This window comes from Phalacrocorax aristotelis, chromosome 3, assembly GCF_949628215.1.
Source record: "Phalacrocorax aristotelis chromosome 3, bGulAri2.1, whole genome shotgun sequence".
Lineage (NCBI taxonomy): Eukaryota > Metazoa > Chordata > Aves > Suliformes > Phalacrocoracidae > Phalacrocorax > Phalacrocorax aristotelis.
The window spans coordinates 99,862,076-99,879,231 of NC_134278.1; the positions used below are offsets into that span (position 1 = coordinate 99,862,076).

General features: G+C 48.8%; 1 long non-coding RNA gene across 1 annotated transcript; it reads right to left on the reverse strand.

Annotated features, from left to right (window-relative positions):
- Positions 1–6,480: 6,480 nt before the first annotated feature.
- LOC142055157 (uncharacterized) lies at positions 6,481–15,093 on the reverse strand. The gene is made up of 2 exons (XR_012659822.1): positions 14,403–15,093; positions 6,481–10,124 (listed from the first exon to the last, which is right to left on the reverse strand). It is a non-coding gene; the product is annotated as an uncharacterized LOC142055157 (long non-coding RNA).
- Positions 15,094–17,156: the final 2,063 nt, after the last annotated feature.

Consider the following 17,156-nt stretch of genomic DNA (forward strand, 5'->3'; position numbering starts at 1 on the left):
ATGGGTCGCCTCACTCATTTCACTTCATTTCACAGAAATAAGGGTGGACCGGCGGCCTTTCACCACTTTCTTTCAGGAGGACGGTTAGGAACAAAAGCTGGTGCAGTCCTGCCGAGAGCCACGGGCCACCGTCACGGCCCAAGAGGCACTCACCAACTGCAGCCCTTCCCCTTTCCCCAGAAGGGTATTTACTCTACAGCTTCTTGCTGCAGACCTGAACATCAGCGTTGTGATTTACCTGGAGGAAAGGCTGCCAAAGTCAGGGTGATACAGGGCTGGTGGGCTTCACCTTAGCCACTTGGAGACCCCTGGGGGAAGAGGATGCTCAGATCTGGCTTCCCACCATCTCCAGGGCTAGTCAGACCTGTCACAGCCCATTTTTCCCCCTTTAGCTAAGAAAACACCTTTCAAGGACCCCACCACCCTGGCTAGAGATTTGTAATTAAGCCACAGGACCTGTCAATGAGCTTATAGCATTAATTATTCTTGAGGCACCTCAAAGCATCAGATGCAACCTTATTGCCTGTCCCAAAGTCCTTCACTGGAGGGGTGATGAGGGAGACAAGCACCTCCCAGCCCTGCAAGCAAGTGCTGACTCCAGCAAGAGAGAGCTGGCCAAAAGGCCATTTCCAAGAGAGACAGGCTGCTGTTATCAGCTCCCCAGCTATGAGTGTGCAAAATACCTGGCATGTTATACCTCTTGGATCATTTGTATTCAATTGTATAGCCAAGAGGGAAGGGGTGGGGGGAAAGAAAGTGGCTCTTGACTTCTGCCCAGGAAGATGAGATAAGGTACAAGGAGAGGAAGAGTGATTTTTACAGTCCCAGCAAATAGCTATTTACTTCCTAACAAAGTGCAAGTGCAACCACTGAATGTAGTCCAAGGAGAGAAAAAGGCCATTGTTTACTGGGTTTCAGACAAATGTCTTCAAATGCCCTATTAGAAAGATAAGTGCGTATTAAAAGAGAAAAATGGGTTCACATACAAGTGCACCTCACGCTATTGTGCTGTACCTCTGTGTATCAACTATGCTTGGCCAAAGACTTCAAGCAATCATGAAACACCACCGTTTTCCAGAAGCACTGAACATCAGTGTGCTGAACGTCTTTGCACAGGGTGATCTGGGTTTAAGTCATCATTTAAAAAAACACAGGGGGTGGGGGGGGGACCAAAAAAAAACCACCAAACCCATAAACCCACCAAAAACCACCACAAAATAAACCAACTTGATCTGTGTGTTCAAAGATGTGTTTCAAGATGGATATCAGAGCAGAAGCAGGCAGGTTTCAAAACGCACCCATTATCTGTGATGAGATGGAAGGATGGAGATTTCACCCTCTCGGATGTCGGTTTCACAGGACTCCTCCAGCCAAGAAGGATCCCAAACCATGCTGAGAATAGCACTGCTCCCAAAAAAGCATCACTCCCCACGCTCCCAAAGCCTGGTCATGCCATAGTGTATTTCTAAATGCCAGGCCAGAGCCCAGGAGCCCACAGAAATGTGCTCTGGGTCACCGGTAGCACTCAGCAAGCTGACCAGGGGCATCATCCCAGTATGCAGCCCTGATGCCAAACTGCCTTTAAGAGCACTGGTCATGGGTTATACACTTGGAAATTCTCTTTCTCCTTCAGGTACCAGAAGCTCAGCTTTCCAGACAAAAGTTCAAATCTTATTTTTAAGCAAAAGATATTTGCCAGCACAAATTAAAAGATAAACAAGCACTTTAGTCAGCAGTCAATGCAACGAACACGATAACCTGCCAGCAGCATTGCACTTCCTTCTTTGCATCGTTCATGCCCAGTAGAGCTCACAGGACGGCACATATCTCTGTTGGGAAGATTGCTGTAATGTCAGGTGACTACAGGGGTGACAGCAATCCACAAAGCACTCAAACAGATACACCAGGGGACAAAATAGTAAAATAAAAGGAAATACCGGGCAAGCAGCCAGCACTGTTCAACACAGCTACCTGGCCGATTTGAATTGTAAGCCCCTGATCTCAATACGTAAGGCACAAGCGCGCGTACAGACAGTTTACAGATACTTTTTACTCCATCGCATACTTTTTTTTTTTTTTTTTTTAAAATCCAACAACACTTTGTTGTCGTTCTTAAAGAAACTAATTCTGGACATGAACAAGCCCTCTATGTCCGAGATAGGCACATCAACACTGGGGCATGAAAAAGAAGCAGCCAACACCTCGTGGCAAGTTTTAATAGTTTTATATGTATATGTGTAGTTTTAGATAGAGAGACAGACACACACATTTGGAATACAAGCACAGAGAATTTCGTACGGTAATAATTTAGAAGTTCTCCTGCCAATAAATTGCGTATCATCCTGAGTCCCTCGATTACTTCTGCTGAATAACAGTCACTGAAGACTAAAGTTTGTGCATTTTTTGAGACATAGGTTTGTTGTTTCCTGATCCAAATACAGAACAAAAACAGGATCATAATTTACCATAGAAGACAATGAAAATCTTATCATTGTAAATATATGTAGTAAGATATACAAATCCTGGTCCTTGGTATTTCCCCTCCACCCTCCACTCCTACCACTACCCCTTCCAGGTTTAGGGCCTCTCCCCTGCTTGCATGGAAGATTTGACGCCCATCTTAAAGCCATAAATTACTCACAAACAGCTACGGAAAGTAGCAATGACCGTAGGGTAACACTTCCACAAAGCAATAGAGCTTCCTGGCAAGCTGATAAGAGTTTCCTGTTTTGAGTTTTGGGTTGGGTTTTTTTTCCTCTGATAAAAATTGACTTTCTCAAGGAAGGACCAATACATATTCCTCCCCTCTCTCCTCCCCCAACCATGTTGTGTTGCAAAATACATTCTGTTTTGCTGAATGTGAAATGGGGACCAGGTCCAAGAAACCCGAGCACATCAGCTGAGGCAGCAGGTGAGAGGAGCACGTCAAGTCTATCACCACTTAGGGATAGTAGATCAGCTTCAGCACGCACCTCTGGTCCTACCCTGCAGCCTCTACTCTCAAGTTCTGCATTTTGCACTCCAGCAACACTCACAGTTTCTAGCACAGGCAAAAAAAGCTGAAATCTCCAGGGACACGAGGACGAGTTCTGCATTTACCTATCTTATTGGGGGTAGCACGACCTCTGTTATATCTGGGTGTGTATGCACGCTTGAGGACAGCCACCAGATGGGCAGCTATTTCTGCTTACTGCCGACCTGCCTTATATTCACATGGGACATCTCAGACACAGGTTTTCATCTGAGACCCCAAAGCCACCAGTGAGCACTCCTGCCTTGACCGCCCCATGTTCGCAGCAGCCCAGAGATCCTAATGGCCTCCATGGGAAGCCCTCTCCTTTCCATCACCTCAGCGTACCTCCTGGACTCCCTGTTCCTGATTATTGGGGTCAGACCATAGGTCCTATACCCAGGCTAAACAGGGTGTATCAGAGAAAGGAATACCTCTCAGTTGCCCCTTCCCTGTAAGTGCTACTCTGCCCAAAGGGCTTTTGGTGGACGATTCACCACACAGTCCCAGCCTGTTCAGATGCACCTCTGATTTCTCTGGCCCCACAAGCCTCTCTTCAGAGTAAAGAGAAAAATTGCTACACGCACTTGAATCAACATCAAATATGGATACAAGATATCCCCTAGCAGCACCAGATTCCCACACAGGATTTTAACTTTTCACAGAATCACGGGTTGGAAGGGACCTCAGGGATCATCTAGTCCAACATTTCTAGGAAGAACGCAGTCTAGACAAGATGGCCCAGCACCCTGTCCAGATGACTCTTAAAGGTATCTAACGTGACCGAGTCAACCACTTCCCTTGGGAGATTATTCCAATGGCTGACTGTCCTCACTGTGAAAAATTTCCCTCTGGTGTCCAATCGGAATCTCCCCAAGAGCAACTAGTGTCCATTCCCCCTTGTCCTCTCCATGGGACTCTGTGTAAAAAGGGAGTCTCCATCTTCTTTGTAGCTGCCCCTTAAGTACTGGTACATGGTGATGAGATCCCCTCTGAGCCTCCTTTTCACAAGACTGAACAAACCCAGTTCTCCCAGCCTATCCTCATACGGCAGGCTTCCCAGTCCTCTGATCATCTTGGTGGCCCTTCTCTGGACCCCTTCCAGCCTGTCCACATCCTTTTTATAAAGCGGGGACCAGGACTGTACACAGTACTCCAGGTGTGGCCTGACAAGCGCTGAGCAGAGTGGGATAATGAATTCTTTATCTCTGCTGGTGATGCCCTTTTTGATGCAACCCAGCATCCTGTTGGTCTTCTTGGCTGCAGCAGCACACTGTTCACTCATGTTGAGCTTTCTGTCCACCAGGACCCCCAGGTCCCTTTCCACAGAGCTGCTCTCCAGCCAGGTGGATCCCAGTCTGTGCTGCATTCCTGGATTATTTAAACCCCTAAATTCACTTCTCATTAAAAGAGGAACAACCAGCTAGAAATTCAGTCCAATCCAGAAAATTAAATAAAAATAACTTTAAACACTCCGTCTGCCTTCTGGTACATAGTCCCAGTGTCTGGGAAGGGAGAAGGCAGGGGTAGAGCCCCCCAGCTTCTCCAGCACAGGAGCAGCCAGGACAGCTGTGCCTGTGATTTTAAGGGGGCAAAACAGCAGTGATGCTTTGCAAAGCAAAGCCTTCTATGGATAAGCAAGATAGTTTCAAAGGGTGGAGTTCAAAACAGATTGCACCCCATGGAGGAAGACCAGCCCTCTGATCGGTGCTTTTTCCAAATCAGACTAGGCACCATTTCACATCACTTCTCCTTTAAGCCAGATTTCACCACTTCACATTACAGTAAACGACAGAGTAGAGAAGTACTTACACTTCATAGGGGAGATCACAGACTTGCATTTTTGTGGGTTTTCAGACGTTCGTTTGTCACTGCATGTGCAGTCATTCACACACAGGGTTTAATTTCTTGCCCATATTACCTATCAAGGCTGACAGGGGCCCTTCTGGCCGCTGTCATACCGTGACATACCAGCTTCTGTACACAAAAAAAAATAGGCAAAGCAAACAATGCTACAATGTCAAATTTCAATATGTGCAGCTAACAAGGCCAGCCACAAACAAGAGCAGAGACAGATACTGCAACCTCACACTCTCCCAGAATCAAGAAGCCACCCTCTAAAAACAACAGTATGACCAAAGCAACAACCCCAGCAGCTCCCTGCAGCCCTAGGCATTCAAGGGTGTACAAAAACCAGCACCAAATGCTTCTCATCATTCATTCATCCTCCCTCCCCTTCCCTACCTCTTCTCTAAAGGCAGCTCCAATTGCACAACTCTCAATAACAAAGGCAGCAGCATACCAGCACTATTCTCTCCCCAACATTTTAAACCTGCCTATAATTGCATTAGTTTGGAGGAGATCAGCTCAGGTGAAAGCAATTCTGCTCTCAAACACCTGTTCACCTGGCAAGCTAGACCTCTGCTGAGTGTTCATAGGGGTCTGGCTACCTCAGGCTGTGCCACTCAATTTTTCTGGGCTTCTCTCTCCTGAGGAAAGCTGCAAGTGCCCTCAAGCACTTCTTACAAGTGAACATTTCACAGTATGTTTTGCAGTCAAAGGCTCAGAGCATAGCTTTGCTGCAGAAAAAGGTCATCCCACATTTTTCTTTTATCCCCTTTCAGAATAAGCAACTCAACTGAGTAAAGTTTGTGTAGAGTCAGCCTGGGCAGAGGTGGTGGTGGTACCCCCAGGGCAAGCAAGGACTGACCTGCCCCTAGGCTCAGCACATTTGCCCTGTTGCTCCTGTTGAGCTTCAAAACATTCAACTCGCCCATGTGGATCATAATCTCCAACTGCTATTTGCATTCCTCTTGCCACCTTTTGGAGACTCGCTGCTTTCCTAGGCTGTGTCAACATTAACAGGCTGCGCTCCTGTGCTGCTTGTCCTCCGAGCCGTAGAACACCCATCCCTGGCTGTGCACCAATAAAGCAAGCTGTGGCCATCCCTCCTCAACCCCCCAGCAGCTGATTATAGCCCTCTGCAGGGTTAGGGCGTCTCTCACCCAGCTGAAAGTCCTGTCAGCGTGCAAGGAGTTCCCCACCTGAGCTCAAAAGCCCTCTTGCTTTCCATTTACACTTACAAGGGACTTCTCTCAGGCAGGACACAGATTGTGCCTATACATATACATATGCACATAAAAAAATGTTAGTGCGGTCAGTCAGGAGATGTGCACCCCATGCATTTGTTTTACTAGGTGACTTTTCTGGATACATTTTAATTGCTTTTTGCAAGGCAAGCAAAAAGCCTTTTTGTCCAAGGTCCGATACAGGTAAGCCTGAAATGAGCTGCCTGACACACCTGCTGGCAAGGTGCCATCAGGGCCACCTTCATGATGGACAGCCCCTGCAGGACTTGCTGCAGTGCCACCCTGCCCACGGAGCTGGTAAAGCTGATGCAGCTCAGAGGAAAGCCCCAAGCGCGGCTTCAGCTGGCAGAGCCCTAAGATGCCAAAGAACAAAAGCATGCCTGCAAACGGGTTGCATTTATTGTACAAATCACAGTGGTAATGAAAATACACAACCACAGTGCTGTTCTGGCAGTTGCTTTTCAGTGCTGGACTGCAAGAAAGGAAGAGATCTGGGGATTGTGGCCCAGAGCTTCTTTCATTACTATGAATCCAGCAAACTTTGTAAGGTGGTGCTCAAAATCCAGACCAGATGTGCTGGGCCATCCTTTGCCGGTGACAAGGGAGTCACTTGGGCAAGGCAGACTCTCAAGTTGCACAAATACATCATGTCAAACACTTGGAGGCAGAGATGCTTGGTCAGAGAAAGGCTTGGGTTGGGCATAGGATAGGGCAGCTCACGGGCCAGCCAGAAACCAAACCTTTGGCTCAGAAATACATCAAGGAGCTGCATGAAGAAGCTGTGAAAGAGCCTCTTCCCACTTGCCCGGGACACACAGCTTGGCCACAGCAGTGGTTCAGGGTGGTTTATTTAACGCACACTCACAAAGCTCGCTGCAAGGAGAAACGCACTTTTGCAGAGCAAACCCCACTGCGAGCAGGCAGTGCCAGCAGGCTCCTTCTTGGCGTTCACCATCAGTTTCTCAATCAGGCGAGCAGCAGGAGCCAGCCATCAGGGGAGAAGCTCAAGGTTTAATTTTAGCCCGCACCCCCGGCGCGTATCTTTCCCTTTTATTTTTAATCTGAACTTCGTGTAAAAATAGGATTTCCTGCCGGCCGATAAGGGATTCCTGTTTTTGCGGCAGGTCCGCCTTCTTGGGAAGCCAGTGCCTATGGGGTTATTGATGGGCACTTCAAAGAACGGCAGCCCAGCCGAGGGGGTAGGACGAATGGCGTTTGGGATTTACATTGTTCCTGTTTGCCTTAGGGGAAAAAAAAATAAAGCAGTTGTGCCCCCCTCCCTCAACGAATCACCACCAAATTTAGCATTTCTGGAACTCTGTTTTGGAAAGTCTCTGTTTGCCTGAATATTTTTAGTAGCGGGGTTCGGGTTTGCATCCTTCCCAGGTAGATGTTTGTAAGTTTTACAGGCTCCAGGGAGGCGTATCCTGCCTTTTGAGCTTGGTCATCAACCAGGAGATAAATATAAGCACAGGAGAACAGTCATTCCTCCCACCCTTCCCACTCCCCCGTGACATGGCGCCCACACTCCCCAACACAGCTCCCGGAGCCACAGGGAGGAGCAGTACATATGGGACTGCCTTGGGGGGAGGGGGGGTTGCTCCCCACCTCTGCTGGAAACAGGAGTACTGCAATTCCAGGACAGGCTGTTTCAAGCCTGAATGCCAATGATTTTCTCAGTCTCTTATAATGCAAAAGCATCAGTCCTCTTAGCTGTGTCTGTACTGGCCAGGTACTCACCCACCAAAACCTTATTTCAAAGCCACCAAGGTCACTAGATCGCTTATGGAAATAAAACGCTGGCAGGGGCTCTGCTGCCCACCGGCTCCTTCTCTCGCTTGCTTTTCTCTGTGACTGGGAAAGAAATCCTTACGTGCTAAAAGGAGGTGCACCAAGAGAAACGTGAAGAGGAATTCATGCATTTCCTGGGTCTCAAGCAGAAGTTTCCCTCAACTTCCAGCAAGCCGTTCCTCCTGGCAAGCGAGTAGAAGGGAGTGAGAGCTTTCCCCAAAAAGAGGAAAAGTGCATATTTCGTTCTTTGTAAGAATAAATCTTGATTCCCTCACTGGAAGTGTGGTTGTAGATGATGTGGCACTCTGGACTGAAAGCAGCTTCCACTGCAGCCCATCCCTGAGATGGTCTTTAACATCACAAGGGGGCTGTTGGAAACATGTAGCCAGGCAAGGCTTTCCTCCTCCTTGCATCGGTTTGAATCCCACAGGGCCACTCCTGGGGTATCAGCCCGAACATGAAAAGGTTCAGAAAGTCAATCTGGGCAAAGACAGCATAGAGAACATCCCTTTAGATCAACCTGAGAAATACCGCTTCTGCTATTCCCCAGACTGGGGAGAGCAAAGGGGGACAGGGGGTGAGAGCTGCCTTCAGCCCGCTGCTGCTGGGGAAGCTGGAGCCTTTGAAATGGAAGAACGTATCCTGCAACCGCAGGAAGCTTCATGCTGACTATTCTGTGAAATGGCAAGACAAAGACCTGCAGGTCTGACCCCAAGACACTGACATCTAACCCCCGCTCCCAGGCTTATTGCAGCAGAGCCTGCAGCGCTTTTGCATGCATGCGTGTCTTAGTTTGCTTTAAAAAAAAAAAAACACTTTATCCTGGTACAAAAATTAACATATTTGGCTTAAATAAGACCAAGGCAACAGAAAGGTTGCAGTACCAGAGAACCACCATTGCATTGCTTTCATTAATCCATTGAAAATCAAAATGTAAGTCTTCTAATAAGACATTAATAGCTGTTTCTCTTGTGACAGTGCTCACAGCCTGCGAGTTTCCAGCCCGGCACCCTACAACGTGGTGATGGAGGCAGGGCTGTGCCTGCCAGGGACTGAGCTCTCTAAATTTATAGCAGGAGTATTTATAGAGGCAGCTGGCACTGGCAGCTCTCCTAGGACAGCAGCATGGTCTTCTGGAAAGGGACTGCAGGGGAAGGAGTAAGGGAGTGAGGTATGTGCTGGAGCAACACCAAACCACCAGCCAAGGATCTAAAAAAGCCTCTGGAGGGCCCGAGAGCCAGGTCCTCGGGGCACTTCAGTGCTCTGCTCCAGTTAAACCCCAAGGGCCAGGGCTGGGGCAGCACTCCCACATCAATCCCAGCAATGATGCCAGTTCCCACCGCTCAGGAGCTGTTGAAAGCTCTGTTTTAGCACAGGTTCTACAGCACCTTCCCACCCCTCCACTGCTGGCTTGCCCTCCCTCAGGGGCCAAAGTGAGCTATAGGTGCCTGCTTGCAGGTGCCTTCCCCAAGGTCTGTGCAGGGCGTAGGGCTTGCATGGGAGAGAACCTGGTGCTGCCTCTCCATCACCCATCTTCTTTGCCTCCTTCATCTTTACGAGGAGAATCAGCTGAGGATGCTCAACCAGGGTTCAGTGACTGGTTGGGGTCATGAGCTCCCAGAGGTAAAAACCTGAAGCAAGGTCTTAGGTAAGAGTTAGCAATGGCACATCTGAAATCTCTGCTTCCAAAGAGCTCCCAAAATGTGATTTGTTCCCACGAATTGCATTCAGTGGAAATAGGTGTAGGGGAAGACGAAGGCTTGTAGAGTCAAGGCAGCTGCTGGGGTGAAAGAGCCATTTGCCCCTCCCGAACCTTTTCTTCCGGCACAGGTTTCTGATCCTCCATTTTATGCCTTTCTTGCCCTGTTAAGAGTTTCATCACCTTCTTTTGAATTCAGCACATTGGGTAGGTGGAGCACCAGAGCGTGACTTTCAACAGCTGCTGCATTTTATGCCCTTCACTAGGAAGCATAGCAGAAATCCTCTGGGCTTTTTCAGACCAAAAATGCCTTGACACCAGGGTCTGCTGCTTCTTTAATTCTGGGACGATTTGCTCTTTGGTGTAATTTTTCTTCTCAAGTGGTTTGTTTTTGTTTTTTTCCAGTGTTTCCAGGCCCTTTCGTCTGTAACATGGTGTTTTTGTTCCGTGGAAACTTGGTGCTGCAGGAGACAAGTAGCTGCTTCCCCTGTTTCCAGTCTGTTTGGAGAGACTGAAATCAAATGCGCCTCAGCACCTGCAGGGAGACAAACGCAATCCTGCTGAATAACATTGTCACAACTATTTGAGAACAACCATTTGAAGGGAGAAAAAAAAAATCATATTTAAGTCAATGTAGTTTAACACATTACAATGCCACACTGCAATTGCTGCACCCCAAAACGGAGAGGGCACCACTAAGGAGGAGGCCATGTGCCATTATGAATAGCAAGGCTAGTCACCAAAAGCGATGTCCTTCATGGAGCGGTGGAGGTGGCTAGGAGGGTGGTAGGTAGTAGGGTTATGGAAGATTTTGCAGTGAGGTAACTCTTGTCAACTGAGATGTACAGGTGAAGACGTGGATAAAGAGGAGTGATAGAAGTGCATGGCTGTTACATTCCCATCTCCCCAAATACCCCCACATAGGTCCATCAAAGCCCTGAACTCGTGGAGAACAGTCCCCTCAACCCATACCTGCCATGTAGGCTCCTCAGAGAGGAGGGTTTTTTTCTCACAGAATGAAAATATCCACAGAAATGCCCAATTTACAGACAGTTAGGTGAGGTTTACTAATAAAGGTACAATAAAAGGAGGAGGCCGCCACAATTTTTGGCTGCATTTGCCAACTTTGAATGAGGGAGGAGAGTTATTTCCCCTCTTCCTCCTTCCCCAATCCAAGAATGCTGGGAAAAAAAACAATAGGAAGAGAAGTAGGTTTCTCTTTTCTTCACTTTTAGATAAAAATAACCCCGAGGAAATTAAAAAAACCACAACAATTTCTGACCAATGTTGACATCAAGGATGTTGGACTGAACTGAAGCTACAGACTGCATTGGAGCTATGAGTTCCTTGCGCTTTCTCAAACTGCCTGCCCTAGAGTGAAGCTGGCAGAGCTGCCCTGGGAGCTGCTGAGGCTCCATGGTGGTAACACAGGCCCTTGATCTACCCAGCCAAGAAAATTCCTCTCCCCTGACGTGTCTCAGCTCTGGTGGTGCTGCAGGGCCTCAGGGTCTTGCATTTTTTTCCCTTCCTGACCTTTCCCTTTCAGGCATGAAGCTAGTGCTCTCAGCAAGTGAGTAATTTAAAAAATAAATACACACGACACTCTCCACCATTTTGAGGATGCTTTTATAACCTTCCTGGTTGTCCCTAGCCATGAAGGACTGCCCAGCTCCTGCCAAAACGTCTTAGGTAGACGTTTGGTTTGCAGGAGCCCGTCAGCATAGAGGAGAAGAGGACACAGCATCCCTCAGCTCTGTGCGGCCAGACAGAGGATGAGAGGGTCCCAAATCCACAAGACCCGGCCCTGGGTGGGTGTCACTGAGCCGGGATGCTGTATGTGGTGTACCCCTAAATGAATCCTGCAGTTGCTCGTGCTCAGACAAGGCTCATGTCGAGGCAAGGGGCTCTGTCAGCCAGCTGGACGGGGCAGGGCATTGACTGGCTTTGCTGCCAGTCCTGTTTGCAGCAGCTAAATGCCATTAGCTGCGGGAAGGCATGAGGCTCAGGGCCCGTGAGGGATCGGGGCATGCAGGAATGATGAGCTGGGTGTCCCTGGGTGGGGTCAGGTGCCTGGTGGCCAGAGAGGGGATGGTGGGAGCCAAGCAGAGCCAGTCCAAAGCCCTGCAGCCGAACCATACCATGATGCCTCCTGCCCTCTCCCTGCCCGGCGTCACGCTAAGAGGTGCATGATTTTGGAAAAAAATGCACAAAAGCAGAATTTTGGTTTGCGGTTCATATCCCACAGACTCCAAAAAGCAACTTGTTGGATAGGAAGACTGATGAGGCCATGTCCCAGTGTCCATAGTCCCGCTCCCACAGGAGATGGTGGGAGATGAGGTGGCAGTGTGGGGCTGGCACTGGTGGCCAAGCTCTGCCCTTCCTGTGCATTTGCCCCCAACCCTAATGCCACCAATGGGGAACAAACCAGGCATTTGTGCCCATGCTGTGCCCAACTTGGCTGGCCCAAAGCATCCAGGCCACCCCATGCATCACACCAGTGGCATCAAGAGGCTTCTGGCAGCCATGCCTGCCTGCAGCTGGGTCCATTTGTCCCACACAGTCTCTCCCCAGGAGAAATAGATGTGTCATTTTCCTTTCACAGGACATGGAGCAGCCTTATCCAAATATAAACAACCTGGGAGTATTTGCTGGCTTATTGTCTGGACAAAAAAGTAAAACAAACAGACCTTAAACCCTTTTCCCCCTGCCACTTCTGGTACAGTCAAACAGCCAGGACCAGAGACTCCAGAGTTCCCGAAAACGTCGCTCTTCAGAAATAACATCCCGCAAAGCCAGGTGCGGAGGCAGCCCAAGCAAGCCATGCTGCCGTCTCCTCCAAAAGTCACACAGAAGTCGTCAGAGATCTCAGAAGAGTTGCTACAGGAATAATGGAATCAAGCAGCAACCAAAAGTGCGATAGCCAGCGGCGTAACATGGCAGCACTTTCTCAGGAGAGGCCAGGAGCGGTGGGCAGATATCTGGGTGCACCCTTGAACAAATTCGGTTTTTGGGGAGCATCAGCGAAAGCCAGTCCCTCAGCCAAAAGCTGCCTGAGAAACCATCCCCCTGTGTCCAGCAACAGATGCGTGTGAGAGCCTTCCTTGCCCATCCCGGCAGCGGCACCAAAAAAAAAAGGCAAAAAGGGGAAAACACCACCCTAACCATAAAGCAAAAGTGCTTCCCCAAAAAAAATGGGGCAAGTGCAGGGTATGAAGCCTGGGGAAGGGGACCCCATTTCACAGTGAGGGAGCGGAGGCTCAGGAAAAGAGGACGCATGGGAGACATAAGCACAAATCCTGTGAGATCCCATCTTGGTTTGTCCATCTCCCCCCAGCCCACACCTCCCCTTCCCTCCAGGGACCACGGAAGGGAGATCAAAGTGTGGCTCTGGTGAGGGATGTTTTACATCCAAGATTTCATTCCCGTTATGCCAATATTTTTCACCACCACCACTTCTTGTCCAGGAGGTCCTGAGATATTTCAGACCCAGATCTCCTCCATGCAGCCCCCAGCAGTGCTGCTGTGGCCACTCAAGAGGGGAAAAAAAAAAAAAAGGGCAATCTCCATGAAGCTGGGGGTCAAGCACATGATTTGCCCCTACACTGGTGGGGTGGAGAAGTGGCTCCCAAGGGTGTTTTGTGGATCCTGTTCTTACTCTGGTCCCAAAGGGAACAGTGGTCCAAAGAGGAGAAGCATCTGGATGGAACAAATAAGCATCCACTACACTATTGGCTTGCAGTCAGGGCCCTAAAACATAAAGAGCAGCTGAGAGTTGCACCCTAAAGCACATGTTAAGGAACGTAACAGCTAGGACAAGACTTGCTTCATATTGAAAATAAATGAGAAAGAAAAGGTGAAGAACTAGATTTTCCAAATTACCACACACGCATAGGAGCTGCCTGGTTTGTCTGTGAGCACTTCAGGTTACTCCCCCGCCCTTGCAGTGCTACTGCGTTATAACAGTCAGAGGAAGAAAAAGGAAGGCCAGGATGAACTTGGAGGTACTCGGGAGGCAAAGCAAGACTTGGATCTGGTTAGAGAATTGCTCAGTGGTAAAAGGTCTTGTGCTGTTCAGGCAGCACTGTGGAGCTCCGTGAGGAGCTGCTGGGATGGAGATGATGGCCGCCAGTCCCATGAGCATCCTTCCCCTGCACGTGTAGATCCAAACACACACTATTTTTTTTCCATGGGATTCCCATCTACTACCACAGAGAGATAATGGCTGTAATCCCCTCAGTTTTTATGAAGTTCAGGCCCATTGAGCCCCCCAGTCCCCCTCTCCCAGAAAAATGCACTTATCCCTAATAAAGCAGGGAGAGAGGGGTCCTCCGGGCAGGTATGTGGCAGAGGTTGCACAGCTGCCTTAGCCTCTCAGCACTACAGTTGATGTTGATGTAGTAACTAAACAAAGCATCTCAATATAGCATCACTAATTACATAAATCCTCACTAAATTACCAATAGTTCACGGCACCTTGTAAAATCCTCATGTAATAGCCTTAGAAAAAGTCACACAGTGCTGGCAGTAAGCCACGCAGCCTGCATGGCAATTGCAAAGCACTTTGGATGTTTATGAGCATTCTTACAAAAAAAAAAATCTAAAATGTACATTTTCCCCAATGACTCTGTTCTGGGGAGTATTAAAAGCAGCACCTTGACTCAGCCTACCACATAAACATCCTGCTGCCCCCGTACAGCCCGATACCGTCTTCCTCCCAGGATGAGGAGCTGAATAAGAAGTGACAATCACAGCTCCTGCCCACTGGAAAACAGGAAGCCCCGGAGTTGTACAACCACTCCAAACATTGTCCTACCTGCTCCTCTCCTTGAGTGCAGTGTGAACTTGCTTTCCTTTCCTTTCTGCCTTGTGTAACTATTTCTGGTCCAGCGCTGGCCAGTCCTGGGATGCTGCTGCATGGGACAATCCCTGTGGCCTTTGACTTCTCACTGCCTGCCTAAAGCCAGCCTGGTGCTCTCTGTCCAATGCAGAAGGACAAATGTCCGCCTTTCAAACCCACTGCTAATGCTGGCAGTTCAGCAGCACCACTGAATGCAAGTGCTGGGGGAGATGGAGACAGCCTAGGGCAGTTTGGCTCATCCCACAGCTGCCCGCATCTGGCTAGATAGAAGAAAATCCCAAATCCTTCCCACCAGAAAAGCCAAAAAGCAGCCAAGAATAGGTGTTTTTGGCCAAATGTCTCAAATGACCACAAGACTAAAGGAGCTGATGTTTACAGATGTGCTCCAGTTCATACATTAAAGTGCTAAACCTCATCCTGAGCATCTCCTGCAACTAAGGCAGTCCTGCAGGTGGGTGATGGGGTAAGTGCGCTCCAGTGTTGAAGCAAGCTGAGCAGCCAAGCTCCTCCATGAGCACAGAGAGAGAAGCTTGGGGAATCAGGAGATGTGATAGAGAAGAGGCCACCCACTCAGCTTGCAGCATCCCCAGTTTATCCACAAATACCGGCTCCCCTCCCTTCAACTTTTTGGCTTGATTTTGAGGAATCCCCCTCCACTCAGTGCAATGCATCCCCAGCCAGCAGCCCGGCAGCCCTGCTCTCAGGACTGTCCCTCTCAAAGGCAAGAGACTCTTTCCGCATTAAATGATGCTCTGGGAGCGGGGCAGCTCATTCCTCCTTCGGCTGCTCCTGTGTTTCTGCCAAGCGAAGGGGCCCAACTTCGCATGCAGAACTTAAATGTCATATCTGAGTTCCCAAACAAGAAGTGGGAGAAGAAGGTTTCCTATCCGCTCTTCCTTTACTTGCAACGTAAAAACATCCCTTGCCAAATGAGGTGGCATTTGCCATCACTTTGCAAAGTTCACATTCCCACAAGCGCAGGCAGGCGCAAGGAGGAACAAGGAACAAGGGGGGGGACCGGCACACCAGTGCCTGCGGGTCATGGTCACACAAGACAATACTTTGCAAAATTTGGAAGTGTGGGAGGAATGCGGGAAGGCTGAAGATGAGGATGTTTATTAACATATAAGAATATCTCCAAAGGGTTTCTGTCCTATGAGGAAAAAAAAGGGAGTGCGAGGCAATCCAGTTCGAGCTACTGGTGGGCTAAATCTGGAAATCCTTATTCAGGCAACCCTATTGCTGGTGTAAAGAAAAAGAGAATAGCTTTTTCTCACGTTCACAGCGATAAGAGTTTTCCTAAATAAGGTGAAGCTTCAGATGAATTCCCTAATTTATTCCCTTGTGTAATTGCACTAAATAGTAGGTTGCAAGTGTGTTTCCATGCCTGGCTCAGCCTCTGTGCCTGAAAAGGGTGCTGCCTGCCTACCGCACAGGGCAGGAAGCCTTTCAGTCCAAGAACTGCAGTCTCAGCCTTGTTGACCACTTCTAAGTGGTCAATGGAAGACGAGCAGGGAAAGCCTAGCATTGAGTTTAAATGTAAAGTGTCTACAGACACTTGAGAAAACTTTTCAGCACCAAAAAAAAAAAAAAAAAGAAAACCTGGGGTGGGGGGGAGTGGGGAAATCACTGCATTAACCATTTAAATGGCAGATAGAAGTTAGAAAGAGAGAAGAGAGTTTCCCTGCTTCTCTCTTCCCTGTACTCACCTCCACAGCAGTCTTAGGCATATTTTGGAGGTGGCTCTGCAGCCAAAGGGTAATGGTCAGCTGTGAAAGATCCTTGCACCCCCTGGCCCATTAGCGCTGCTGTTGATTGGGGGAAGACGGAGACCATGGCATGGGTCTGACACGGGCATCGGATGCTAATGCCCGTGAGGCCTCACTGGGCATCGCTGACTGGCAAGGCTTAGCACAGCCCTTCCTGCCACAGAGAGGGAGTTCGACCTCCAGTTAATGAACTTAACCAGTTATGCTCTGTTAACGAAAGTAAATCTGTACTTGGGGCACAAGCCCCCAGGCAGCCCCTCAGCTGAAGCAGCCATGGCAAAGCATCTGCTCCCCAAAACCAGCCCCAGGCAGCTCAGAAGTTTCCTCCTTTTGGTGGTCACAAAGGCATAGCATATGCTGTATCTCATGCTCCTCTGAAGACATAAAACTTTATAAAACTTATAAAATTTCTAAAACAACTTTTAAAAACTGATAAAACTCTATAAGTGCTGTGCAATGCAAAGCAAAGTGGGGTTTTCACTATTTTTTTCTGCCCTTCAGGCAAAGAACATCTCTTTGCTTTCACTTTATGACTGTAAAATAAAAATAAACTGTATTTCTCCCTACCAGTTTCAGCTGCATTTTCACTTGCCAGGGCTGCAGTTGGGAGAGTCCCTGCTGAAATGTTATATTTTAATGCAGGAAGGCACGTACTACCGCCACATGCTTAACTAAGAGAGCCTGCAGAGTTCCTTCTGCCCTTTTATTTACTGGACTTGCCACAGACTGTTAATAAAAAGGACCTCCTTGGGCTCAAGCCAGGTCTGCTGGCCCCTTGACAGGCTCCTGCAGCAGCCCCTGCAGGGCTCTGCTGCTCAGGTGTGCGGCCTGGCCATAGATGCTGCTGCCCAGCTGTCTGAGAGACAGCTTTGGGAGCTGCAGAGAAGTGCTGCTGAGCACCAGTTTGGTCATCCAGAGCAGGGAAGGCTCACGGCACAGT